Source organism: Pogoniulus pusillus, chromosome 7 (genome assembly GCF_015220805.1).
Source record: "Pogoniulus pusillus isolate bPogPus1 chromosome 7, bPogPus1.pri, whole genome shotgun sequence".
Classification (NCBI taxonomy): Eukaryota; Metazoa; Chordata; class Aves; order Piciformes; family Lybiidae; genus Pogoniulus; species Pogoniulus pusillus.
In genome coordinates this window covers 23,926,484-23,953,535 of record NC_087270.1, presented here as the reverse complement: position 1 = coordinate 23,953,535, position 27,052 = coordinate 23,926,484, and the positions used below count along the sequence as shown (strand labels likewise).

Here is a 27,052-nt window from a genome sequence, read left to right as displayed (position 1 = left end):
CCAATCCTGGATGTGTTTATAAGTCATTTGGATGCGGTGCTTGGGACTATGGTTTAGAGTGAACTTTGTAGAGTAGGGATTTCCTTTGGACTTGGTCCTCCTGAGAGGCTTTTCTAGCCTGAATGTTTCTGTGATTTATGGACACGACCCAAATTCCTAGGAGCAATCAAAGCTTGATTAACCTCATTTGTTAAACGTGTGCTTGATCCCAAGCTCACTGCAGTTGCTGGCAAATCTTGGGATGTGATTCTAATTGTCAAGAACAACTTGCAAGTTTTTAGTCCATCTTCTGGAGAAATCCAAACTTTCAGCAGTGAAAGGTGTTCTGTTCCAAATGGAATGAACTCTAACACGTCCCTCACACTGTGAGCCTGTCAAGTTGTAGTAGAAAGACATATCATCAGGCATTCAGAGGTGCCTGTCTTGTAACAGCAGAGCAGAGGCTGTTGAAATGGTGTGAAATGAAATGAGGAGGTGGTTGGGCTTTGGAGGGCTATCTCATCTAGATAAAGGGCAAATGACCTTTTCACATCAGGCTTAGAGAGAAGGCTCTAGTTAAGGGTGGTATGCAAAAGTGTTGGGAGAGTGAGTGGTTCATTAAGGGCATCTCCTCTGCTTCAGCTTGCACACATTGTCCCTTGTTCTGTCTTTGGACATCCCTGAGCAGAGCCTGGCTCTGTCCTCCTGATACTGTGAACATCTTGATGAACAGGAATGATGTCACCTCTCAGCCTCCTCTTCTGTAACCTCAAATGGGCTCCAAAAAGCTTATATCAAGCATAAATAGAATCATAGAATGGTTGAGATTGGATGCAATTTCAAAGATCATCTAGTTTGAATCCACTGCTATAGGCAGGGACACCTCCCACTAGAACAGGTTACTCAAGCCTTCACCCAACCTGGCCTTGAACACCTCCAGGGAGGGAGCATCCACAACCTCTCTGGGCAAGCTGTGCCAGTGTCTCACCACTCTCATAGTAAAGAATTTCTTCCTAACACCCAGTTTAAATCTCCCCTCTGCCAGTTTAAACCCATTACCCCTCATCCTGTCATTACAAGACTTTGTAAATAGTCCCTCCCCAGCCCTCCTGTAGGCCCCCTTCAGATACTGGAAGACAAGTAGAAGATCTGTTTTGAGCATTGTTTTCCTTTGGTTAGTTGAAATTCAAAGAATTAAAGTATTGGCATTTCCTTATCTGGAAGGTCAATAGCAGAGAATAATATGTGGGCTGCATCAGGGTAGGGAGCTTCCTTGCCATGTCCTTAACTTAAGCCCCAGGAAGGCAGCACACCTCCTTTCCAAGTGAATTAAGTCCATTCCCTTCAGGACTGGATGACCTGGACTGCAGCACTGCCGTAAGAGGAAAGGCTGAGAGCCCTGTGACTCTGTAGTTTGGAGAGGAGAAGTCTGAGAGGGAACCTAATCAATGTTTATAAATACATGAGGGCTAGGGGTCAGAAGGGAAGGGACAGGGACAGCCTGTGCTCACTTGTGCCCTGTGACAGCACAAGGAGCAATGGATGTAAACTGCAGCACAGGGAGTTCCACCTCAACATATGGAAGAACTTAATTGCAAGGATCCCAGAGCCCTGGCACAGGCTTCCCAGAGAGGTTGTGGAGTCTCCTTCTATGGAGCTTTTCCAGCCTTGTCTGGATGTGTTCCTGTGGGACCCGTGTCCTACTCTGTCAGGGGGGCTGAACTGGAAGATCTCCAGACGTCCTTTGCAACCCCTAACATCCTGTGATCTTCAAGGTCTCTTCCAACCAGATATATTCTGCAATTCTCTCACTATCCCTGATCCATTCCCAAGAGAAGTCTTCAGATAATTACTCATAGAAACTAATTTCTTTTAATGAACCCTTTTTTGGTGAAGTACCCTACCTGGTAGTGCTGTCTGTAGGCTAATCTTGTAGACTTTTCATGATGTGGTACAACAGCATGAATCACTTCAGTACCCAGAGTGCTGCTTCTCATGCATTGCAAGCATATCCTATATCCTTCCACAGGTAACTTACTCGTGATGTAGCAGGTAGTTATTGATTAATCTTTCCACTTGCATGTGCTATATTTGGTTTGTAGCTTGCACAAAGATGTAATAATGCAAAATAGCTTTATTCATTTTTTTACCAGTCAGTGTCAGCCTTGAGTACTGGCATGGTATGTGGGCACTAGGTTAGAATTCCCCAAGAGGTTGCACCTATCTGTGTCCCTGATATAGTAGTATTGCTTATACTTGGAGTGTTAGAGAAGAGGAACCTCTCAGCGTCCATTTCCTTCACACTCTAGAAACTTGGGATTGCTGTCAAGATGAGCTTGGGAAGCTAATGCCATCTTAAGACTCCAGCAAGTGGTAGGAATGAAAGGGAAATGAGAAAGGAAGAGGCTTCAGGCAGCTGTTGGCATCTGTCTTGAGATGTAAAGGGTGTGAATTTTCCAGGCTTGTGAAGCAATCTTGAACAAGCACACTAAAGGTCAGAAAGACAGTAATAAACCAAGGCTTTGCAGAAGATCCATCAGTGTTTCTGGTGACCATGGAGATTTTTGTGTGTCATTAAAGTGGCATATCCATGTGAGCAATGCTTTATATGCAGTAGTTTATAGGCCAGCCAGGGAAGTAACTGAATATATTTGCTTGGAGAAATAATAGAAGACTCAGAGAAGACATAAAAATCTGGTAGGATATCATAGAATCATATCATAGAATCAACCAGGTTGGAAGAGACCTCCAAGATCATCCAGTCCAACCTAGCACCCAGCCCTAACCAATCAACTAGACCATGGCACTAAGTGCCTCATCCAGTCTTTTCTTGAAGACCTCCAGGGACGGTGCCTCCACCACCTCCCTGGGCAGCCCATTCCAATGCCAATCACTCTCTCTGTGAAGAACTTCTTCCTAATATCCAGCCTATACCTACCCTGGCACAACTTGAGACTGTGTCCCCTTGTTCTATTGCTGGATACTGGGACATGGAGGCTTTGGGAAGTGTTCAGCAATAAGAGTGAGTTAAGCCAGTGCTGATCGTTTAGAAGGCTCTGCCTTGTTTAGAAGGAAAATTTAAGATCATCTCCTGTTTTCTTCTCTGGTATGCAAGAGAAAGACAAAGGGAGGTGATTGTCTCATTGTACTCTGCTCTGGTGAGGCCACGTCTCAAGTGTGGTGTTCAGTTTGGGACACCTCACTACAAGAGGGATGTGGAGGTGCTGGACCCAGTGCAGAGGAGGGTGAGGAAGCTGGGGAAGGGCCTGGAAAAGAAACCTTATGAAGAGCAACTGAAGGAGCTGGGGATCGTTAATGAGAAACAAAGGAGGCTGAAGGGAGACCTCATGGCTGTCTACAGCTACCTGAAAGGAGGTTGTGGACAGTTTGGTACTGGTCCTTCTCATAGGTAGTGACAGAACAAGAGGAATGGCCTCGAGCTGTGGCTGTGTAGGTTTAGACTGGACATTAGGAAAATCTCTTTTAGGGTAAGAATGGTCAGGCACTGGAATATGCTGCCCAGGATAGTGGGGGAGTCACCGACTGTAGGTGTACTTAAAGGTCGTTTGGATGCGGTGCTTGAGGATATGGCTTAAGGGTGAACTTTGTAGAGTAAGGATAATGGTTAGACTTAATGTTCCTGGGGGTCTTTTCCAACCAGAATGTTTCCGTGTGAAGTGCTGGCAATGTTTTTGTGGTGGTTTGCAAACAGACAAAGGCTGATTACTCCTGAATTGCTCTCTGCTTCCGTAGGTTTTTATTTAGCTCTTCCCATTCAGCAAACTGCTCAGATGTGATATTTGAGTTGATGGAGGCAAGTAGTAAAGCAGAGTGAAAGTATGGATATCAAAGACGACACTGAAAAGATGTGGCAATTGGGCTGGGTCAGGCTTCCGGAGTTACAATAAGAATCCCTCAAATAAGCAGCAAATCATTCTCATTTTTAGTGCCTGTGAGTCTGTTAAAGTAAAACAGAACTGACAGAGCTACTCAGAGGCTCTGTTTGAATCAACAGTGTTGCCATTCAGAGAACAGAGAAACTCTTCTGCATACACATGTTTTTTGGGGGCAGAATTACTCACTTTTTGCATCAGTATTACTAGGAGAATGCCCCTGAATAACAGTTGTTAATAATGTTGAAACTGACATGACTACCAGTTTGCACTTGCATGCTGCTTTACCTCAAAGCACTTCAGAATGGGAAGGAGCCTTAGAAAAGCTCTCACAGATTGACAGATTGCATTATGTTGGAAGGGATCCTCACAGATCATCTTGTCCAAAAGGCAGCATGGATATCTCCAACTAAATCAAGTTGCCACTGAGTCTGATCTTGATTTTCTCCAGGGATGAGGTCTCAAGCAGAGCCCTGGACAAACTGATCCAGTGTCTTGCCCCTCTCACTGTGCATAACTTCCTCCTAGTGTTCAACCTAAATCTGTCCTTCTCCACTTTCAAACCCCTGCCCCTCCCTATTGCTCCAAGCTCTTCTAAACAGTCTCCCCAACCTTTTTATAGGTCCCTTTCATATGCAGCTCTAAGATCTCCCTTCTCTTCTCCAGGCTGATCAGTCCAAATTCTTTCATCCTGTCTTCATAACAGAGGTACTGCAGCCCTCCTGTCATCCTGACAACCCTCCTCTGGACTTGTTCCAGCAGGCCCACATCTCTCCCATCCAAAGGCACAACTTAGACATTTGTGATGAGCAGTAAATAGTTAAGTGCAACTTGAAGTCTGTGGGTCTGTGGCACTGCTGTGCACTGCATTCTGATTAAAATCTGTTGTCACAGCTTTCTCATCCATGTAATCAGCTGTGATATTGGTTCTGTGTAGCCTCTCCTGCCTGCTGTCTCCCAATTGCTGCTGGGACCAAGCAGCGTAGTAGAGAAAGGGAACAGAAGCATGTGCTTGGTCTGAAGTGCTGTTAAAAGGACGTCTTTTGGCCTCTTGCATCATAGGATTTATTCTGCAAATGCCACTTGAACTAAAATATTCCCTTTCCTCTCTCTGACGGAAACATAGCACAGTAATTCCTCATGAAAATGCAGATGATATGCTGCAGTAGTTACAGTGGGTTAGGGTGAAGTGGCAAATACCTACTGTTAAACATTTAAAGACACAATAGCTCTGGGAGGTCATTGTTGCAATTATAGTGCTGCCTATGTTGTTGTAGGCAAGTACCTGGTTGTAGTATCCTGTTATCTTCACAGAGAATCCCTGTAAAGTGTCAACCCTCTTGGGGGTTGGATCTGAACCCGACCCCAGGTGTAGTGGTTAGCCCACTCTCACTTCCTGTCTAGCCCCCCTATGAAAACAGAGGACCTTTCTGTTTCTCTCTTTTACCTCCCTGCCTGCTAGCCCCACCCTTGTTCCTACTGCTCCTGTTTTACTACGTGGTTATCCTTCCACATGGTGGACAGACCCTTCCTGATTCTACCTCCATCTATTGCAATCAATCTTGTTGTATATATGTTTTTTTTTGTGTCTGTTTCGCTTCCCTATACCTCTTTGTAGAGACCCTACCTTAAATACCTCATATATATTGTTAAAGTTTTTTGTCTTTTAACTTCCAAATCAAAGTAGAACTACTTATTTGGGTGGTTTACCCTTTTCTGCTCTACATCTAATTCCATTCTTCCCAAAGTGGAGGGAGAGGGGAGGATATCCTATAATTGTATTGGTTCTGTTAGCTATATTTTGAGCCTCTGGGAAATTTAAACTAGAGCCAGTACAATCCCACTTCTAGGCAGCTGTTGCATGTATTCTGTACACTGTCATTCGCACAAGCACTTTGCTTGTATATTTAAACATGAAAATCTGATTCAGGTCTCAGTTTACCTTTACCAGTTCTATATGAGTACAATTCCAATCACTGCAGAAGGTATTTTTAATTTGTCATTCACCCCCATTGTGCTGGAGAATAATTAGGCCTTCTGGCTTTGTTTACAATCTGTAGCGACCAAGGAGAGGGCTAAAACATGACATTTCTCTTAATGCTCTTTGTATGGAAAGAGATCCAAAAGGAATAAATCTCATTCTGTATTCATCCTCTTCAGTATCTTCATCGAGGGCAGAGATGGACAGTTGCTGTCTACAACTACCTGAAGGGAGGCTGTAGCCAGGTGGGGGTTGGCCTCTTCTCCCAGGCAACCAGCAATAGAACAAGGGGACACAGTCTCAAGTTGTGCCGGGAAAGTATAGGCTGGATGTTAGGAGGAAGTTCTTGCCAGAGAGAGTGATTGGCATTGGAATGGGCTGCCCAGGGAGGTGGTGGAGGCACCGTCCCTGGAGGTCTTCAAGAGAAGCCTGAATGAGGCACTTAGTGCCATGGTCTAGTTGATTGTCTAGGGCTGGGTGCTAGGTTGGACTGGATGATCTGTGGAGATCTCTTCCAACTCCTAACATCCTGTGATCATTCTGGCTTAATCAATAGATACTTTGAATAGCAGATACACACATGAGAAAACTGAGACGTGGTGCTAAGGTGCATGGCTCAGTACTAGATTTGGTAGAATTGGTGAACGGTTGGAATTGATCTTAAAGGTCCTTGGCAACCTCGTGTAAAGGAAGCCATCTGAAAGTTTCCAGCATGTGGCTGTAACCTTTCTTTCAGGTTAACCTTAAAGAATGGGTGACAGCTTTTTCATTCCTTGGTTTATACTGCAAGTGCCCAACAGCAAAAAAGAAAAGCTCTTTTTCATTTTGAGCTTGGGGTGAGATTTTCCTCATTTCAGCTATCCTGAAAGTGTGGTTTGCTGGTGAGAATGTTAGACGTGAGTTTGGTTTTGTCTGTTTTATTCATGTGTAGCTTGTGCAGGTTGTAGTTTTGTTATTTTAATTTCAATTTGGATGGGGCTTTGATTTCACTAATTCTCTCTACAGGCATCCTAAATGCTCTGCTGAAGCACATTGGATGTGGTATGGCTTAGCTGATGTCATGGTGTTAGGTTATAGGCCGGACTCAATCTAGAAGGTCTTTTCCAGCCTCAGTGATTCTCTAATTCTGAGTCTCACCTCCACGTGTCCCATTGACAGAACTCTCTCTGACCAGTGAATGTGAGAGCAAGCAATTAGAGCTCCAGTCTTCTTGAAGCTTGTTAATACTGTTCTTCTCAGCTGCCCATGGTTGTGTATGTCTTGCTCAGTGACTGGAACAAGTTCCCTGCCTCTGCGATTTCTGGTCTTTGAAGATAAGTAGCTTGTTAGGAGTTTCCCAGTGGTTGCCCGTCTAAGCTGAAGGCACAATATGTCTCATCATCTTTGGAGCCTCCTTAGTTCCTTGGCCACTTTTGTCCTCCTTTTAATTAACTCTCCTCATAACATCATACCTACAGATGAATGTAATAATCCTGGATCTGAGCTATGCAGTGTGAGGTTTATCAACTTTGTGTTCACTGCTGAGGTGTTTCTTGCTGCAAAGTACTGGTTCATGTGCATGCAGCGAGAGTGCCTTTCAACCTCTGTGCTCCTGCTTTTGCTCAGCTGGTCCCTCCACAGGGCAGGTTGCTTTTAGATTGTTCCCTTCGAAGTCAAGACTTACCTTGTGAAGGGGCAACAAGGTGTCTGACAAAAATCCACTCTGAGGAAGACATAAATATTTACTCTTGGAAATGATTTTGGATACACTGGACTCTGTGACCTATCTCTTTTTATGACCAGGTGACTGCCTAGTGGATGTGGAGAAGACTGTGGATGTAGTCTGCCTAGACTTCAGTAAGGCCTTTGACACTGTCTACCATAGCCAACTCTTGGCAAAGCTGGCAGCCTGTGGCTGGGACAGGGGCACTCTGTGCTAGGTTAAGAACTGGCTGGATGGCTGGACCCAGAGTGTGGTGGTGAATAGTGCCACATCCAATTGGTGGCCAGTCACTAGCAGTGTGCTTCCAGGGATCAGGGCTGGTCCCAGTCCTGTTTAATATCTTGATTGATGATCTGGAGGAGGTGATTTAGCCCGGCATCAGTAAGTTTGCAGATGACACCAAGTTGGGAGCAAGTATGGATCTGTTAGTGGGCAGGAGGGCTCTGCAGAGGGACAGATGGGCACAGTCCAGTGCCCTGAGTTTTAACAAGTCCAAGTGCCGGGTTCTGCACTTTGACCACAACAGCTCCATGCAGGCTGGGGACAGAGTAGAGCAGCCAGGCAGGAAGGCCCTGGGGGTACTGGTTGACAGCATGAGCCAGCAGTGTGCCCAGGTGGCCAAGAGGGCCAATGGGATCCTGGCCTGTATCAGGAATAGTGTGGCCAGCAGGACCAGGGCAGTCCTTCTGCCCCTGTACTCAGCACTGTTTAGGCCACGTTTTGAGTACTGTGTCCAGTTTAAGAAAGATGTTGAGGTGCTTGAAGGTGTCCAGGGGATGGCACCAAGGCTGGTGAGGGGCCTGGAGCACAGCCCTGTGAGGAGAGGCTGAGGGAGCTGGGGGTTTGCAGCCTGGAGAAGAGGACACTCAGGGCAGACCTCATTGCTGTCTATAACTACCTGAAAGGAGGTTGTGGCCAGGTGGGGTTGGTCTCTTCTCTCAGGTGGCCAGCACCAGAATAAGAGGACACAGCCTGAAGCTGTGCAAGGGCAGGTTTATGCTGGATGTTAGGAAGAAGTGATTGGCATTGGAATGGGCTGCCTGAGGAGATAGAGTCCCCATCCCTGGAGGTGTTTGACAGGAGACTGGATGAGGCACTTAGTGCCATGTTTTGATTAATCAGAAAGTATTAGGTGATAGGTTGGACTCAATGATCTCAAAGGTCTTTCCCAAACTGGTTAATTCTGTCATTCTGTGTTCCTGTACTGTAAAAAACTTTTTCTCAAATATTCCTGTTTTTTCCTGTTCCTTCATTTCAGGAGCAATTCTGTTCCTTGGTAGATGTGGGGAGGCACTAAATTGTTGAGGAAGACAGGTTTGCTAGGGCTTGGAATAAGAACATCCATCAAATGAGCTCTGAGAGACTTCTACGTTTCATCTCCGCAGCCCAGCTGCATCTAGTGTTGAGCTCTGCAAACCTCCATTTGTGAGCAATTTCTAGCTGTGGTGTCCATTCAGGGCATATCTGTTTTAATAAAACTACCCTGTAATGAGTTATGGTTATGTGCCATTGCTGGTAGGAAGGTAGTCCTTATATGCTGTGCTAGGAAGTTGGCAGAGAAACATTACATGTTGCTTTGCTAGTTTGTGGGTATCACAGTATCACCAAGGTTGGAAGAGACCTCACAGATCATCAAGTCCAACCCTTTACCACAGAGCTCCAGGCTAGACCATGGCACCAAGTGCCACGTCCAATCCTGCCTTGAACAGCTCCAGGGACAGCGACTCCACCACCTTCCCGGGTTGCGGGGTTTGATTTTTTTCTTCTCTCTTCCTTCCTCATTTTTCCTTGTTTCTGTGTGATGAGAAAGTGAAAAAGGCAGAAACGCTGACCAAGCTTAATTGAAAACTGAGGAGGTCTTTCCCTTACACTTAGTTTATTATTACCCCTGGCAGTTATCCAGTTATTGGGGTTTACTAAAGGGATGTGCTTAGTACAACTTCTTTACTCAGAGAACAGCCAGAGCAAGGGAAGCAGCAGTTGCATCCCTCTGCTGAGTTTCTGCTTGATAGTAAATCACTGTAACTAAAGCAGTACTCAAGCTACCTGGTCTTTTAGATCACAATTTTCCTTGCCAGTGCTGTTAGGATCTCTAAGGCTGATCTGCCTGAGAGCTGGCAAGGAGATGTGTGTGAGAAGTGGTGATCATTGGCAGTGGTGTTTAATTTGAGCCTGGGAAAGATTGCTTACTCTGGCAATACTCAGAGCTTGGGAACATGGGATAAGGATCTGATCTGTTCCATCATTTATTTTGTTTTAAAATCCCCCTCCCCCCACCATTTCTTTGCCTTTTATTTCTTTCATGAAACTTTTCCAAGTCTTTTCTGTTTCTAAAAACTGGGGAGGATGGGACAACTTTGCATTTCCTCTTGGTTTTTGGAGGCAAAAGAGATGGAGGAGGAGGGGAACAAAAAGAAAACAAAACAGAGTAGGAGACAAAAATAGCATTTTTAATAAGGGAAAGAGTGTCCCAGATCCCTATTAAACATGTGTTTTTCATGGATAGGTATTTTTTTTCAGAAAGCAAAAGATCATTCATTGAAAAAAGATTAAGCTGGGAGAGTAGTGAACAGCTCTAATTGAATGCTCTGCTTGATGGCTGCCATATGTTTGAGAAAATGGAGTACAACTCTCCTTGTTGGCCAGGCCAGCCTCTTTGCTGCTAGCCAAATTCTAATGGGGCTACTGTTGTCTCTTGCTACTTTCATAATGAGAGAATGGGAGCAGGCCAAAAGGGCACACTTGAGTTCCAAACAACTCGAGTGTTTGCTAAGGGTATGCAAAGACTGACATAGATATGTCCACTATGGCTGGTTTCTGGCAACTTCTTGACCTGTAGGGCAAACACAAAAGCTGTGGCAGAAGGTACTCCATTTCTGCTCTTTTACAGGGCCTGTAGCTGTAAGTGTATGGTAGGTGTTTCTGATTCCTCCCAGGAGCTATTCTGTTGGCCTTGGTGCTTTCATACTTCTACCAAACTTGAAACCCTCTCTGTTCTTATGCTGGCACTGGATAAAAGACAGGACAGAGCTTAGCACTTTCTGTGCTCTGTGGTGCTTTGTAGATTTGTAGATCCCATTGTGTTAGTCCACCTTGGCAGTAAAGGCAAGTTTATTAGGAGCAAGAATGAATATTTAGCTGGTGGTGTGCCCACACTAGACTTTTATTGTTGTTACTTAGATGTTGCCCTGACCTCTAGCCTTTGCAGGCTGTTCAGGTCTGAGTTCTGCTTGTGGTTATTCAACTTGTGTTAATTCAGTTTGCCATGTTCTGGGTTGGGGTATGGACTGTATATGGACAAACAACTGATGGCATTAAGGAGATAGGTTGGGTGCTGGATGTTTGTAAGGCAGAAAATGTGTCTGAGTGTTAGTTCTGGAAGGACTTTTTACTCTCTTCAGGACTATGTCCATTTCACAGAAAATTCAAGTGAAAACACTGGAGATTCACAGAGGCTTGAAAATGCATCCAAGGTCCAGTTTTCTTTGAGGCTATAGCAAGACTGAAAAAAGTCTGGTGCTAAACCATGTCCCTCAGCACCTCTGCCTCTTTGAAATCCTTCCAGGAATGGTGATTCTACCACTTTGCTGGAAGCTTGTTCCAGTGTTTGAGAACCCTTCCAGTGAAGAGTTCTCTCCCAATATTCAATCTAAACGTCCTCTGGTGCAACCAGGCCAGGATCAAACTCTTCCATAGTTGCCCAAATGGGAGTTGTGAGATGCTTCATTCTCATTCTAACCCTTTCATACTGCTATTGACGTAGCATTTTCTGTGGCCAGGTGTCACAGGTCCTCAGTGCTTTGGCTACAAGATGAATTCTACTCTCTCTAGAAGCACCAGCAGGTTCACTTTATTCCTTCCTGCTTCTGGCTCCACAGAGTTTCAGGACTGAAAATAGTTTTGCTTTTAACTTGCTTTGATGTGTTGAGGTTGGACTCAATCTTAGAGGTCTTTCCCAAGCTAAACAGTCCTGTGATTCTCCTCATATCACTTTCTTAACTAATTATTTCTTCAGTGCCTGTCACACCATCACACCTTCATCAGAAGGATGTTTTCTTTAGCCAGGCTACCCTTGGGATTCCTCACTTGTAAGTGTTATGCCTATCCCAGCTTTCATGACTGTACCAGGCAGCAGGTTTGAGTTAAAGGGTTTGCCATCAGTACAGATTCACTGGAATTTCTCTGCATGTTTTATTTTACCTCTCTATTGCTCCTGTGCAAATGCACAGTGAAAGTGAAGCTAACACAAGTGTGGTTGGATGAGGCCTCAAGCAGCTGAGTCTAGTTGAGAGGTGCCCCTGCCTGTGGCAGGGAGGTTGGAGCCAATGATCTCTGAGGTCCCTTCCAACTCTAGCCATTCTATTAGATTCTTGGACTTCTTAATTTAACCTGCTATTTCCAAATAACAAACACTCTACTAGGTCACCAGGGAGAGGCTACTCTTAGTCTCTCGCTGCACTCTCTGTAGCTCACAGTGGATCTAGGCTTCCTCTGGTAAAAGCTCAAACTGTCCTTGTGTTGGGGAATGCAGCTGTGGGCAAATATATGTTTGCTGAGGTGTTGAAGTGGATCCAGAGGGGGGCAGTAAAGCTGGAGAAGGGTCTAGAGAACAGGGTTGGTGAGGAGCAGCTGAGGGACCTTGGGATGTTTAGTCTGAGAAAAGGAGGCTGAGGGGAAAACCTTGCTCTCTACAGCTCTCTGAAATGAGATTGGAGCGAGGTGGGGCTTGGTCTGTTCTCCCTAGCAATAAGGATAGCATGAGAGCAAATGGCCTCAAATTGCCCCAGAGGAGGTTTAGGTTGGATATTAGAAGAAACTTCATGCCTGAAAGGGTTCCCAAAGACTGGTACAGGCTGCCCAGGGAGGTGGTTGAATCCTCCTCCCTGAGTATGTAAAAAAGGCACAGAGATGAGGTGCTGAGGGCCATGGTTTAGCACCAGATTTGGTAGAGGTAGAGAATGGTTGGGCTCAATGATCTTAAAGGTCTTTTTCCACTGAAACAATTCTGTAATTCTATGTGATCATACAGGACTCTGATCTAGTTATATAATTTTTTTGCTGTCTTCCAGGTAGACACAATCTTGAGAGAAAAGCTACTTTGTGCTTGAGATACCTTCTCTCCCCTCTCATTTACTGTCAAAATAAGTACAAAAGCTATTGGACAGTTTATTTCACAGAGGATGCCACTTAGAATTGTATTATATGGTAAAATAAAAGATAACAGCTAGATGTCACTGATCCCAGTGTTCTGCCCAAGTACCTGTTATCAGATTCCTTTTTCCCAACTGTGCTAAAAATCACCCAGTCTGTAAAAAGTAATTTTTAGAAACTGAGGAGATCACAGTTTACTCACCAGTGCTAAGTGAGGAGGGGTTAATGAATTGCAATACAAAACATCTTAGGGCAGTTGTGCTAACAGAAAGTTCCATTAAAAGAATTACTTTCTTAGGTTCATAAAAAGTTTAGGTTGGAAAGAACCTTGAATATTATCCAGTTCCCAACTCCTTGCCATGGGCAGGGACACCTCCCACTAGCTGAGGCTGCTTAAAGCTTCATCCCACCTGACCTTGGAGAGCTCCAGGAAGGGGACATTCACAACCTCCTTGGGCAACCTGTGCCAGTGTCTCACCACCTTCACTGCTAAGAATTTCTTCCTATTTTCCAGTCTAAATCTGCCCTTCTCGTGCTTCAATCCACTCTCCCTTGTCCTGGCACAGAAGCATTCAGGTTGGAAAAGCCCCTCAGGATCACCAAGTCCAGCCCATATCCCTACTCTACAAAGTTAACCCTAAACCATAACCCCATGCACCACATCCAAACGACTTTTAAACACATCCAGGGTTGGTGACTCCACCACCTCCCTGGGCAGCTCATTCCAATGCCTGACCACCCTTGCTGGGAAAGACATTTTCCTAATATCTAGTCTAAGCCCCTCCAGTTGCAGCATGAGGTCATTCCCATACCATTTCAGGTAACTGTAGGCAGCCATCACTACAAGCCCCTGTAAGAAGTTCATCCCCAGCTTTCTTGTAGCCCACTTTAGGTACTGGAAAGCTGCTCTAAGGTCTCCCTGGAGCCTTCTCTCCATGCTGAACAGCCCCAACTCTCTCAGCCTGTCCTTACAGGGGAGGTTCTCCTGCCTGCTGATCATCTTCATAGCCTCCTCTGGACCCGACTCCAGCAGCTCCATGTCCCTCTTAGGCTGGAGATAACAGAACTGGAGGCAGTGCTGCAGGTGAGGTCTGAGTAGAGCAGGGGGGCAGAATCCCCCCCCTGTGCTGCTGCTCTCCCTGCTTTGGATGCAGCTAGCAAACAGCTGCCTGCTGGGCTAGAGGTGCACATTGCTGGCTGCTGGGGATTTTTGTCATCAACTGAGACCCCCAGTCCTTGAGGCTGCCCCTGAGCCACTCCTCACCCATCCTATATTTGTGGATTAAATTGCCTCAGCCCAGATGCAGAACCTTGCCCTTGGCCTTTTTGAACTTCATGATAGTTGGTTTGGGCCCACCTCTCCATCCTGTCCGTGTCTCTCCCACAGATCCTTTCCCTCCAGCATGTCAATCACACCAGACAGCTTGGTGTCCTCAACAAACTTGCTGAAAGCGCCTCAGCATGGCCTACTGTCCATGCCACTAGCAAAGATGTTAACCAGCACTGGTCCCAGTGCCCACTCCTGAGGGACACCACTTTCCTTCCTCTACAGGGATTTCAATGTTTCTTCTTTTCAGTGCCAAATTGATTGTGACTAAGAGGATACTTGGCTTGAAAGTGGGGAATTATCATATCATATGATTATACGAAAGCTTACCTTGTTAGAAGGTAATGAGACATATCCCAGCAGACTGGAGACAATGTTTGATTAAGCCAGAGTTCCCTACTTTGTATTCAAGGAACAAATTAAAGAATAATTGAGATTCTTTTCAGAGCTTTTGTAAGCTGAGTCTATAAAGCTGTGGCTCCAGGTGGCAAAGCAATTAGCTGATGAATAAAATCAACCACACTGTTGTTCGTCAGGTGTTTAAATTCTATAAGCCAGATAGATAAATGAACGTGTTCCTGAAGCCAAAGAAATGGTCATGCTCTTCATGTTACCACTGAGTTCCCCAGGGAATGGGCATGGGAACATGTTAGTAGAAAACCTAGGAACTGGCTCATCAGAAGGGGTCATAATTAAGTTGCCTGTTTCTGCATGTCTGCAGTAAACATTCCCTCCCATTAAAAAGGAGGCTGTGATGATGTGCTGTGCTGTATCCAGTGGGAGGATAAGAAGTGGAATTTGAAGTGGATTTTGTGCCTCTCTCTCTTGTTGGAAGTGGGATTTTGGCCTTCTCATTAAGGGTCGGGAAGGTGCAATTCATAGCACAATTTCACTTGTGTGTGCTCAGTTTGGCTTTATGAGTAATATTGGGGCAGTCAAGTGGATTGATTAACCTGAGAGCACCTGCTTTTATCTAGCAGCAGCTGAACTGGAACTGTGGATATTTTTTTGTCTTTCAACTTCAGCCTTTTTGTGGTTGAGTTTAGAAAGTGGGATTGCACTATTAAAGCACATTTCTCCTTATACTGATAAACTTGCCTGAACTGGTAATGTGGCTGCTCAGGCTGAGAGTCAAAGTCCAGCCAACAAGAGCCAAAGGTAGAGTTCATACAACCATAGAATGGTTTGGGTTGGAAGGGACTTCCAAAAGTTTACTTCAACCCCTCTGCAGTCAGCAGAGATATCCTTCACTGAGTCGAGTTGTTCAGAGCTTTGTCCAGCCTAACTTTGGATATCTCCAGGGATGGGACTTCAACTACCTTTCTGGGCAAACTTTGCAGTGTTCTGTTCCACCACCCTCATAGTGCAGAACTTGTTCCTAACATCCAATCTAAATCTACTCTTCTAATTTCAAGTCATTGCCTCTCATCCTCTCACTGCAGGCCTTTGCAAGCAGTCCCTCTGCACCTTCTTGTAGCCCCTTTGAGGTAGGTAGGCTGCTGTTAGGTCTCTCCAGAGCTTCCTCTTCTCCAGGCTGAACAATCCCAGCTCCCTCAGCTTGTCCTTATAGGAGAGGTACTTTTAAAAAGCTGCATATCAGAAATTATCTCATCCTATGCAGATCTGCTGCTGTGAGTGATATTGCTAATGCTTAGCTTTTCACAGTGTTGGTAGCAGGAAGGAGATGGTCTTTGCTCTTTGTGATGAGCCAACTGACAGAAAATATGAACTCTGAATGATTTTTGCTTGTCTGCAGGCATGGGACCTCAGCCACATCATGAGGCAGCCTGTTCCAGTGTCTCACCACTCTCCTTGTGCAGAACTTCCTCCTCATGTCCAACATAACTCTGCCCTGCTCCAGTTTCAAACCGTTGCTCCTCATGCTGTCACTGCAAGTCCTTCTGAACAGTCCCTCCCCAGCCTTCCTGTGGTCCCCTTCAGATACTGAAATGCAGCTCTAAGGTCTCCTGAAGCCTTCTCATCTTCAGGCTGAACAGCCCCAATTCTTTCATCCTGTCTTCATAGCAGAAGTGCTCCAGCCCTCTGGTCATCTGCAACTTAGTGTCAGAAGGCTTGATGCCTGGTTTAAACCATGGATTGGTGTTTGAGGGCATATGCTTGTTTTCTCCTAGTACTTTACAACCTGCTGGCTGGTTTCTAAGCAAGAGTGAACAGTGCTGTTACTCAAAATTCTTGCTTGTTTGCCTTTAATAAAAATACAAACTGCAAAGAACAAAAATATCTGAAGTGGGGTAAATATTCCCTTCCTGATGCTTGATATTTTTTTTTCCTCAGGCAATGATTATTGAAGCTGAATGTGTTTCTCCTTTTCTGGTTACCTGAGAGAGGTTTTAAATGCTTCTGCTTTCTAGACGTTTAGAAACAAGTACTAATGAAGCAGTAGAGGAGTTATCCTTTGCTCAGGATTTAATAAACCCTGGAAATCATAGAGTCACAGATTGATTTCGTTTGGGTGAGTCCCTGAAGACAGAGTCCAATCCTTAACCCAACACCACTGTGGCCATTAAACCATGTCCTAGAATGCCATGTCCACATGTTTTTTGAACGTCTCAGAGCAGGCAATTCCTTCACCTCCCTGGACAGCCTGTTCCAATGCCTGACCACTCTTGTAGGGAAGAAGATGTTTCTAATATCCAACCTAAACTTCCCTTGGTGTGATTTGAGGTGATTTCCTCTTGTCCTGGTCACAGGATGTCAGAGGTTGGAAGGGACCCAAGGAGATCATCATCTCCAACCCCCCTGCCAGAGCATGACAATACAGTCTAGCTCAGGTCACAGAAGAACACATCCAGACAGGCCTTGAAAGTCTCCAGAGGAGGAGACTCCACAATCTCTCTGGGACACCTGTTCCAGTGCTCTGTGACCCTTACAGTAAAGGAGTTCCCCCTTGTGTTGATCTGGAACCTCCTGTGCTGCAGCTTACACCCATTGCTCCTTGTCCTATCCCAGGGAGCAAGTGAGCAGAGCCTGTCCCCCCTGTCCTGACCCCCAGCCCTCAGATATTTATAAACATTTATTAAATCCCATCTCAGTCTTCTCTTCTCCAGACTAACAGCCCCAGGTCCCTCAGCTTCTCCTCATCAGGCAGTGCTCCAGACCTCTCATCATCCTCTTAGCCCTCTGCTGGAGTGCCTGGAGCAGATCCCTGTCCCTATTGTCCTGTTGCTTGCATGTTCGCTATACTGACCACTCTGTGTAAACCTGTGTGGTGAAGCAACTGTCACAAATCACTTGAGGCAGAATGGGTGGCCCATTGAAGCCTTGCACCTGTGTGTGGCCAGAAGGAGAATCATATCCTGGGCTGCAGCAAGAGGAGGGTGGCCAGCAAGGCAGGAGAGGGGATTCTGTCCCTTTGCTCCTGTAAGACCCCACCTCAAACACTGCATCCAGTTCTGGTGTCCCTACCATAAGAAGGACACAGGGCTATTGGAGTGAGTCCAGAGGAGGGCCACAAGGACAACTGAAGGGCTGGGAAACCTCTGCTGTAAGGACAGGCTGAGGGAGCTGGGGGTGTTCAGCCTGGAGAACAGAAGACTCCGTGGGGACTGTAGAGCTGCCTTCCAGTACCTGAAGGGATCCTCCAAGAAGACTGCAGAGGGAATTTTCCTGAGGATGTCTAGAGACAGGCCAAGGGGGAATGGTTTGAAGCTGAGGCAGAGTAAGGTTAGACTGGATCTGAGGAAGAAGTTCTTGAGTGTGAGGGTGGTGAGACTCTTGAACAGGTTGCCCAGAGATTGTGGATACCTCCTCCCTGGGGATGTTCAAGGCCAGACTGGATGAGGGCTTGAGTAGCTGAGTCCATTTGAGAGGTGTCTCTGCCCCTGGAAGGGAGGCTGGAGTGGATGATCTCTGAGCTCCCTTCCAACAGCAGCCATTCTAGGATTCTGTGCACAGATATGTTTGGTAGTTTCTAACTCTGTAACAGTGAGCAAAGGTCACCAATCCACATTGGAAACTGTAGGTTTTTAACTTGTTTTTAAACATCTAGTACTCCAGGCAACTCATAGTCATCGTAGGAGGCATTTATTTTGAGAGTAGTGAGATGTTGGCAAGCAGAATAGAACAGTAAGTGTTGACAGACTATTTCTGGGTGCATTTCACAGAAATTTGGTAGAAACTTCAGCAAGCTTGTCAGTTTGGCATCTGCTTTGTGCATCTCAGAGTGAGACTCAAGTCTCAAGACCTGCAGTGGAAATCTCCATGTCCTGTGACGGGGAGAAAAGGGAGATTAAAGCCATTTAACAGGTTTGCAGAAGGGGTGGAAGCAACCTGTTATACTAAATGATCTTCATACATAAGTAGCCTACTTGATTCTCTGTGGGTCTTCTATGCAAACCACTGTAGGAGTGGCATATCAGGATATAGTTTAATGACTGTGGTGGTGTTAGATTGACAGCTGGACATGGTGATCTTAGAGGTCCTTTTTATCTGAAATAGTTCTATGGTTCCATTTTAAGGCCTTCCACTCAATGCTTTGTATAGAATCATACAATTGTCAGGGCTGGAAGGGACCTCGAGGACCGTCCAGTTCCAAACCCCTTGCCATGGGCAGGGACACCTCACATTAGATGAGATTGCTTAGAGCCACATCCAGCCTGGCCTTACAAACCTCCAGGGATGAGGCTTCCACCACCTCCCTGGGAAAACTGTGCTAGTGTCTCACTGCCCTCATGGTCAAGAAGAACTTCTTCCTAACGTCCAGTCTGAATCTACCCACTTCTGGTTTCACTCCATTCCCCCCAGTCCTATCACTACCTGACAGTCTAAAAATTCCCTTCTCAGTTTTCTTGTAGCCCTCTTCAGATACTGGAAGGCCCCAGTAAAGTCTCCTCAGACTGGAGAGGAGGAAAAAATTCTTTCCTGCCAGAGTGGTCAGGCATTGGAACAGGCTGCCCAAGGAGATGGAGTCATCATCCCTGGAGGTGTTCAGGAAACTTGTGGACATGACACTTAGGGCCATGGTGATGATGGGTTGATGGTTGGACTTGATGATCTCAGAGGGCTTTCCCAACAAAACAATTTTATGATTCTATGAAAGGAGGCTGAGAGGAGACCTTCTGGCTTCTTGCAACTCCCTAAATGGAGACAGGAGTGAGGTAGGGTTGGTCTCTTCTCCCTGGTAACAAGTGACAAGAGGAGAGGAAATGGCCTCAAACTGCCCTAGGGAAGGCTGAGATTGGACATTAGGAAAAATTTCTTTCCTGAAAGGGTTGTTAAGCAGTGGAACAGGCAGCCCACAGAGGTGATGGAGTCACTGTCCCTGGAGGTCTTCAAGAAACAAGTAGACATGGGACTAGGGGACATAGTTTAATGGTTATGGCAGTGTTAAGATCATTGAGTCCAACCTTCAACCCCAAAGCCTCTTCCAGCTGAATCAATTTCATGATACTCTATTGAATACATTCCAATAGCATGTACCTGGGCCTCAAATTCTTAATACTTGTTGCATAGTGATGTGAGATTCTGACTAGATTTTGAATGTAAAGATGTGATTCTTAACTTTTGGCTTGCTTGGTTGTTTTATTTCGTTCGTTTGCTTGCTTGACTGCCTGGGTAAACTGCAAACATTTGTTGTCAATAGTGGCAGCCACAAAGTAAGGCCTTTAGCAAGTGCCTTTGTGTTCAGTTTGGGACATTACTTGCAGGTTTAGATATTTGGTGGAAAGCTCATCTTGTAAGTAGTTGGAAACAGCTCAGAATATGGTCCTCACATCAGCATCGCTAATCACTGCAGAGACAAATCAGTGGCTTTGAAACTGACACAAATATGAAAACATTTGGCCAATTGGAAACAATTGCCTCTCACAGCACTTACTGAATTCCAGACAGAAGTTTGCCTCCCACCAGGAAACAGCACTTGTAAGAAAATACAATAGCTATAAATTTATGGGGCTGTTCAGTCTAGAGAGGAGAAGGCTCCCAGGAGACCTTATTGTGTACCTGAAGGGGGCTACAAGAGAGCTGGGGAGGGGCTGTTCATAGTGTCAGGTAGTGACAGAACTGGGGGGAATGGAGCAAGATTGGTTGTTAGGAAGAAGTTTTTGACTGTGAGGGTGGTGAGACACTGGCACAGGTTTCCCAGAGAGGTGGTGGAAGCCTCATCCCTGGAGGGTTTTAAGGCCAGGCTGGATGTGGCTCTGAGCAATCTGATCTAGTGTGAGGTGTTCCTGCCGAAGGCAAGGGCTTTGGAACTGGATGGTCCTTGAGGTCCCTTCCAACCCTGGCAGTTCTGTGGTTCTATACAAAGCATTGAGTGGAAGGCCTTAAAATGGAACCATAGAACTATTTCAGATAAAAAGGACCTCTAAGATCACCATGTCCAGCTCTCAACCTAACACCACGATGGCCATTAAAGCATATCCTGTCATGATGCTCCTTGAGGTCCCTTCCAGCCCTGACAATTCTATGATTTTGTGATCCCTGATCATAAAAATGAGTGGAAAAATCTTTGTCCAATGTGACTGAGTAGAGCAGTGAGTGTGAGAAATGAGGAGAAAATCAATGGTAGCCCACATATTTAATCATGTCTTATCTACTCTCTCAGATCAGGTGCTCATGAATTCATTAAGGTTGGAAAGGATCTCCAAGATCATCAGGTTGAACCATCAACCCAACACCATGGTGCCCACAAAGCCATGGACCAAAGTGCCATGTCTACATGAGTATTTTAAGGCCTTCAGGGATGCTGACTCCAGTTTAGGAGGGACATTGAGATGCTTGAGCGTGTCCAGAGAAGGGCGATGAGGCTGGTGAGAGGCCTTGAGCACAGCCCTATGAGGAGGGGCTGAGGGAGCTGGGATTGTTTAGCCTGGAGAAGAGGAGGCTCTGGGGTGACCTTATTGCTGTCTACAACTCCCTGAGGGGTGGTTGTGGCCAGGAGGAGGTTGCTCTCTTCTCTCAGGTGGCCAGCACCAGAACAAGAGGACACAGCCTCAGGCTGTGTCAGGGGAGATTTAGGCTGGAGGTGAGGAGAAAGTTCTTCACTGAGAGAGTCATTGGACACTGGAATGGGCTGCCCGGGGAGGTGGTGGAGTCGCTGTCCCTGGAGCTGTTCAAGGCAGGACTGGATGTGGCACTTGGTGCCATGGTCTAGCCTTGAGAATTGTGGTAAAGGGTTGGACTTGATGATCTATGAGGTCTCTTCCAACCTTGTTGATACTGCGATGCTGTGATACTTCCCTGGGCAGCCTCTTCCAATGCTTGACCAGTCATATAGAATACGAAAAAATGCTTTTGAGGCATACCTAGCTTGAATTTTCTGACTTCTTGCATATGTGTTAGTTGATATAATGCTCTTGCTTTGCATTTGATCACCTGTCCAAGTACTTTTACTCTGGACTTGGTTGCCTTTATAAAAAGAACTGAAACGAGAGAATCCAATTTCTCCAGTTACACTGCTTAGGAGCTATGAAATGCTTCAGTGCCAGTATAAAATTTGTGTTTGTAGGTCAGTTATCCTATTTAGGAGCTTGTAGTGCTCACTTGCTGAAGTTTTGCATATCTTGAGGGGCAGAACAAAACTTCCCCTATCACATGCTAAAATGATTGTTTTCCTCTATCTTCCTTCTTCATTTGTCTCCCACTCTTCCTCCCAGCCTCTGTGAAGTTCAGATCTCTATAAGAAAAGCCACCAATACTTGGCTTGTGTGTGGTCTGAGGTGTGCACAAAGCTGAAATCTACTTTCTCCCCTTCTAGGGAATAACCCAAACATCACCAAAGTGTTTCTCCACTCTTTGCAAAAGTGCATCTGTTGAGCTGTATTTGATGACAACTTGGAGGCTAATTTCAGTCCTAAATGAAGATAATATTTTTGTTCTCTTACTCCTTCCCTATAATTTTTCTGCTTCTGAAAACCAGTTCAAGAGGAGCCGTGGTGTAGCTGTTGGAAACTCGACAGGGCTCTGGGCATGCTGTTCTAGTTGAGAATGTAGACCCTGATTACTGAAGAAGGGGTTGGACCAGATGACCTTTGGAGGTCCCTTCCAACCCAGACCATTGTATGATTCTATGAAAACGAAAGTCCAGTATTCTATTAATCACATATTAGCATAGGTGACAGACAGTCATGTACAATGAGTAGAGGAAAAGCAGGAACCTCCAGGTAGCCTTCTGCAGTGAGAGATAATGCAGTCAAGAATTCATGTTTTGCTGCATGCTGTTTTTATATATATCCTCTTTGCTTATTTGATGTCTCAAAGAGTAGTTGTGTGCCACAGGAATGATGTAGAAGGGTGCAGCCACAATAGATGGAGTTCTGAAGCATTTCAGAGTGCTTTTGGGGAGGGTATGGTGTTAAAAGGATCCTTTCTTCTTATGTCTCAGATATTTTGTATGTTGTATCCTTTGGTAGTAATTACACAGCTGGTGGATAGTGACGTTAGGCACAGTTCCCATTTAACTCTACTACGGAGGTGACCTGCTTATTAGTTCTGTACTGGAAAGAGTGGTCAGATGCTGGACCAGGTTGCCTAGGAAAGTGGTTGAGTCACTATCCCTGGAGATTTTCAAGAAACATGTGGACATGGCACTCTGGAACATGATTTAGTCACAGAATCACAGAATGTCAGGGGCTGGAAGGGACCTCAAAAGCTCACTCAGTCCAGCAGCCCTGCCAGAGCAGGATCACCTGTACCAGATCACACAGGAACATATCCAGGTAGGGATCCTTGTCCAGTGTCCTGTCACCCCCATGGGGAAAAAACCTCATGCTTCCATGGAACTTTCTATGTCTCAGCTTCCACCCAGTGCCCCTTGTCCTGTCATTGGGTACCACCCAGCAGAAACTAGCTCCAGCCTCCTGGCCCTCACCTTTGCATCTTTAGAAACATTGATGAGGTCACCTCTCAGGCTCCTCTTCTCCAAGCCCCAGCTCTCTCAGGCTCTCATCATAAGAGGAATGTTCCATTCCCTTCATCATCTTTGTGGGTCTGTGCTGGATTCTCTCAAGCAGTTCTATGTCCCTCTTGAACTGGGGGGCACAGAACTGGACATAGTGCTCCAGATTTGGCCTCAGCAAGGCAGAGTAGAGGGGCCGAAAAATCTCTCTCTACCACAGCCCTTCTAATCCACTCAAGAATGGCATTGTCTCTAATGGCCACAACAGCACTTTGCTGGCTCACGGTCAACTTCCCACCAACTAGGACCCACAAATCTTTTTCCCCTTCACTGCCTTCCAGCAGATTAGTCCCCAGCCTATACTGACCTCTGGGGTTGTTCTTTCCCAAGTGCCAGACTCTACAGTTGTCCTTGTTGAATTTCATTCCATTTTGCTCTGCCCACCCCTCCAGCCTGGCCAAGTCTGGCTGAATGGCAGCACAGCCTTCTGGTGTGGCAGCCACTCCACCCAGCTTGGTGCCATCAGCAAACCTGCTGACAGTGCCCTCTGTGCCCTCATCCAGGTCATTGATGAATATGTTGAACAGAACAGGTCCTAGTACTGCCCCATGTGGGACTCCACTAGTCACAGGCCTAGTCATCATGGTGTTGAGTTGATGGCTGGACTCAGTCTTAGAGGTGTTTCCCAACCTCAGTGATTCTATGATTCATAAAATTTTCTTCATGCCATTTGTTTTCAGGAAAAATATAATGGCAACATCAGCCAAAAAATCCTAAAAGGTCAACAAAAGGCCTAATGTAGTCTAAAGTTGTTAAGTTTCAGCTTAATTTAGTTAATGTTGTGAGTGAAAATGAGAGACTCAAAAACTAGTTTTAAATTATTCTTAGGCATTCTCAGCAGCTCCTGCCTTGGCTGTCCTTGCTCTGCTTTTTATTTCATAGAGAAGGTAATAAATCTTCTGTTAAGATTCACTTTGTGCTAATTTTGTCAGTTTTAGCATAGAATTGAAAGGATTAACTTCAGAAACATTCATTTCTGTTGATAAGCTGTGTGGTGCAGCTGACATGCTGGAGGGAGGGGATCCATCCAGAGGGACCTGGATGGGCTGCAGAGGTGAGCCCAAGGCATACTCATGAGGTTCAACAAGACCAAGTGCAAGGTTCTGCACCTGGGTCAGGGCAATCCCAAACACTGATATAGGCTGAGCAGTGCCTGGCTTGAGAGCAGCTCTGAGGAGAGGGACTTGTGGGTGCTGGTGGATGAGAAGCTCAATGTGAGCCAGCAGTGTGAAGCTGCAGCCCAGAGAGCAATGAGAGCCTGGGCTGCAGCAAGAGAAGTGTGGGCAGCAGGGTGAGGGAAGAGATTCTGCCCCACTACTCCACTCTGCTGAGACCCCACCTAGAATACTTCATCCAGTTCTGGAGCTCCTGTTACAAGAAGGATATGGAGGTGCTGTCAGGTGTCCAGAGAAAGGCCACGAGGATGATCAGAGAGCTGGAGCTATGCTTTGCTATGGGCACAGGCAGATAGTTGGGGCTGTTCAATCTGGAGAGGAGAAGGCTCAGAGGAGACCTTATTGTGGCCTTGCAGTATCTGAAGGGGGCTACAAGAAAGCTGGGGAGGGACTTTTTAGGCTGTCAGGTAGTGATAGCACTGGGTGGAATGGAGCAAAACTGGAAGTGGGTAGATTCAGATTGGATATTAGGAAGAAGTTCTTGACCATGAGGGTGGTGAGACACTGGCACAGTTTTCCCAGGGAGGTGATGGAAGCCTCATCCCTGGAGGTCTTTAAGGCCAGGCTGGATGTGGCTCTGAGCAATCTGATCTAGTGTGAGGTGTCCCTGCCTATGGCAAGGGGTTTGGAACTGGATGGTCCTTGAGGTGCCTTTGAATCTTGATGGTATTGTGATTCTATGATTGTCATAGCTATTACACATCAGTAGTTTTTCATCAAAGGAAGGTTGGTAAATGGTTGATTTCTTCACTGTGAGTTTTGCTTGGAGTTGGGACAAACTACTCCCTTAAGATGCTGCCTCAAAAGAGGGTGTAAGTTGATCCTGTGAGGGGAAAGGTACACAAAGCTCTTTTAGAGTAGGTGTCTGAGAGATTTGGGTGTTCAGCAATGGGCACTACTGGCCAAGAGGGCCAGTAGTATCCTGGGATGTATTAAAGTGTATCCAGCAGATCTAGGGAGGTTCTCCTCCCCTTCTACTCTCCTCTGGGAAGACTACACTTGGAATGCCCAATTTTTGGGCTCCCCAGTTCAAGAAAGACAAGGATCTGCTGGAGAGAGTGCAATGGAGAGCTACAAGAGTGATTTGAGGACTTTAATGTCTCCCTTATGATGAAAGACTGAGAGCCCTGGGGCTGTTCAGTCTGGAGAAGAGAAGGCTGAGATCTGATCAATGTCTATAAATACCTGAGGGGTAGGTACTCAGATGAAGATGCCAGACTCTGTTTGGTGGTGCCCAGTGACAGGACAAGGAACAGGTCCAAGCTGGAATGCAGGTGTTTCTACCTCAACACAAGGAGATGCTGTTGTGAGGGGACTGGAGGCCTGGAGCAAGCTGCCCAGAGAGGTTGTGCAGTCTCTTTCTCTAGAAAATTTCCAAACCCACCGGGATGTGTTCCTATGTGACCTGCCCTGGGTGATCCTCCTCTGGCAGGGCTTTGGATTTGATGATCTCCAGAGAACTCTAATGTTCTGTGCTTCATCCAAGAGGTCTGAGAGGTGCACAGCGATGTCTTGAAGTTGTCTGTCAGCTCTTGTGGATTTGCCTCCTTGGCAGGGCTGTAGTAAGGGTTACAGAGTATGCCAGAGGAGCTGTCCTCCCTTGGCAAGTACGGCTGGCAGGGTTATCTCTGCCTAAACTACTACTGGCTTTTGCAGATGTAGAAGGATGCAAGCCCTATTCCAAGCGCTCAGGTGGAAAGATTAGTGACAGCTATTGGTCAGACTTTGGAACAACTTACTCAGGGAGGTGGTGGAGTCACCATACCTGAAGGTGTTTATGTGGAGATATGGCACTTCAGGACATGTGTTAGTGGGCATGATAGTGTTGGCTTGGCAGTTGGACTTAATGTTAGAAGTATTTTCCAACTGTAATGATTCTATGATTCTGTTCCCTGGAGCAGAGGGTGTGAAGGGATGCAGTTGTTCCAATGGGCTTCATGAGAATGTTGCACTTGGAAGGAAAGTGGCTTTTCTCCAGATTCATGCCAGTTAGTGCACAGTTAAGGAGAGCAGCTGTATTATCCCAGAGGAACATGTTGCCTGCTGGTAGCTTCATACCTCTCTCTGCTACACCTCTCACAGTGTCTTATCACTAGTGTAAGCCCCTGGGAATTGAGACCAAAATCTGGGACGAGGAAGAGACGTGGTCTCCAAATACAAAGCATGTGCAGTTCCCATGTAACATCCTCCTCCTCCTCACTAACCTATAACAAATAATCTGTGGTGGCAATGGGATTAACACCTCTGACCCTTAATGGCTCGGAAGGAATAATTGCGATGTCTCGGGTCAATAATTGTGTGAACTAAGGAGGATTTGCTTGATGCACCATAACATCTCCCTCAGACCCATTCATCCCTTTTGAGGGCCTAGGAACCCATTTGAACTTTTAAGTCTGTGTTTATTATGCTCTGTCCTCTGTGTGCATGTGGTTAAGACCTGGTATGTGTTAGAAGTAAACTCTCCAGCGCACTGGCAGATCTTCTGATCCTGTTCTAAGGTACCACCTTTCTGTCTGATTCACAAATAACCTTTTTTGTTTAATTAAAACAAGGCCTGCAAGCTAGATTATACAGTAACAGGCTCTGGAGTAGCTGTTGCTTCCACAGTCCAACAGGAATTTCTTTTCCCTGTTGCCTACTCCATGTTGAGCTCTTCTGCTCTATTTGTATGAGCTGTCGGCTGGTTCTTCCATAGAAAGAAGGGAGGGGACATTGGGCAAAGTTAGCTTCTGGGCCTTTGTTTGAGGTTCCCTCTGTAAAGCTTGTTTCTAGGTGGAATTATTTCTCTTTCAGGTCTCTCTTGCTCTCTCCATCCCACTCTTTCTGTAAATGTGTCCCCAAATAAGGGCAAATACGTCTCTGTGTCCCCCAGATGAGGGCAAATAGCTTTTGAGTTTGGCTTAAGGAACAGAGTTACATCTTTTCTG

The 27,052-nt window shown here is 45.9% G+C and overlaps 1 long non-coding RNA gene across 2 annotated transcripts in view; it reads left to right on the top strand.

Moving 5' to 3' along the window:
• The window catches only part of LOC135177130 (uncharacterized), a 195,915-nt gene that overhangs the window by 38,930 nt on the left and 129,933 nt on the right, over nucleotides 1-27,052 (top strand). Inside the window, exon 3 of one of the 2 annotated variants that reach the window (XR_010302934.1) lies at nucleotides 16,329-16,425. The exons of the other annotated variant lie outside the window; for it this stretch is intronic. This is a non-coding gene — a long non-coding RNA (uncharacterized LOC135177130). Of the gene's footprint in view, nucleotides 1-16,328; nucleotides 16,426-27,052 lie in introns of those variants that run through there. 2 annotated transcript variants of the gene reach the window in all.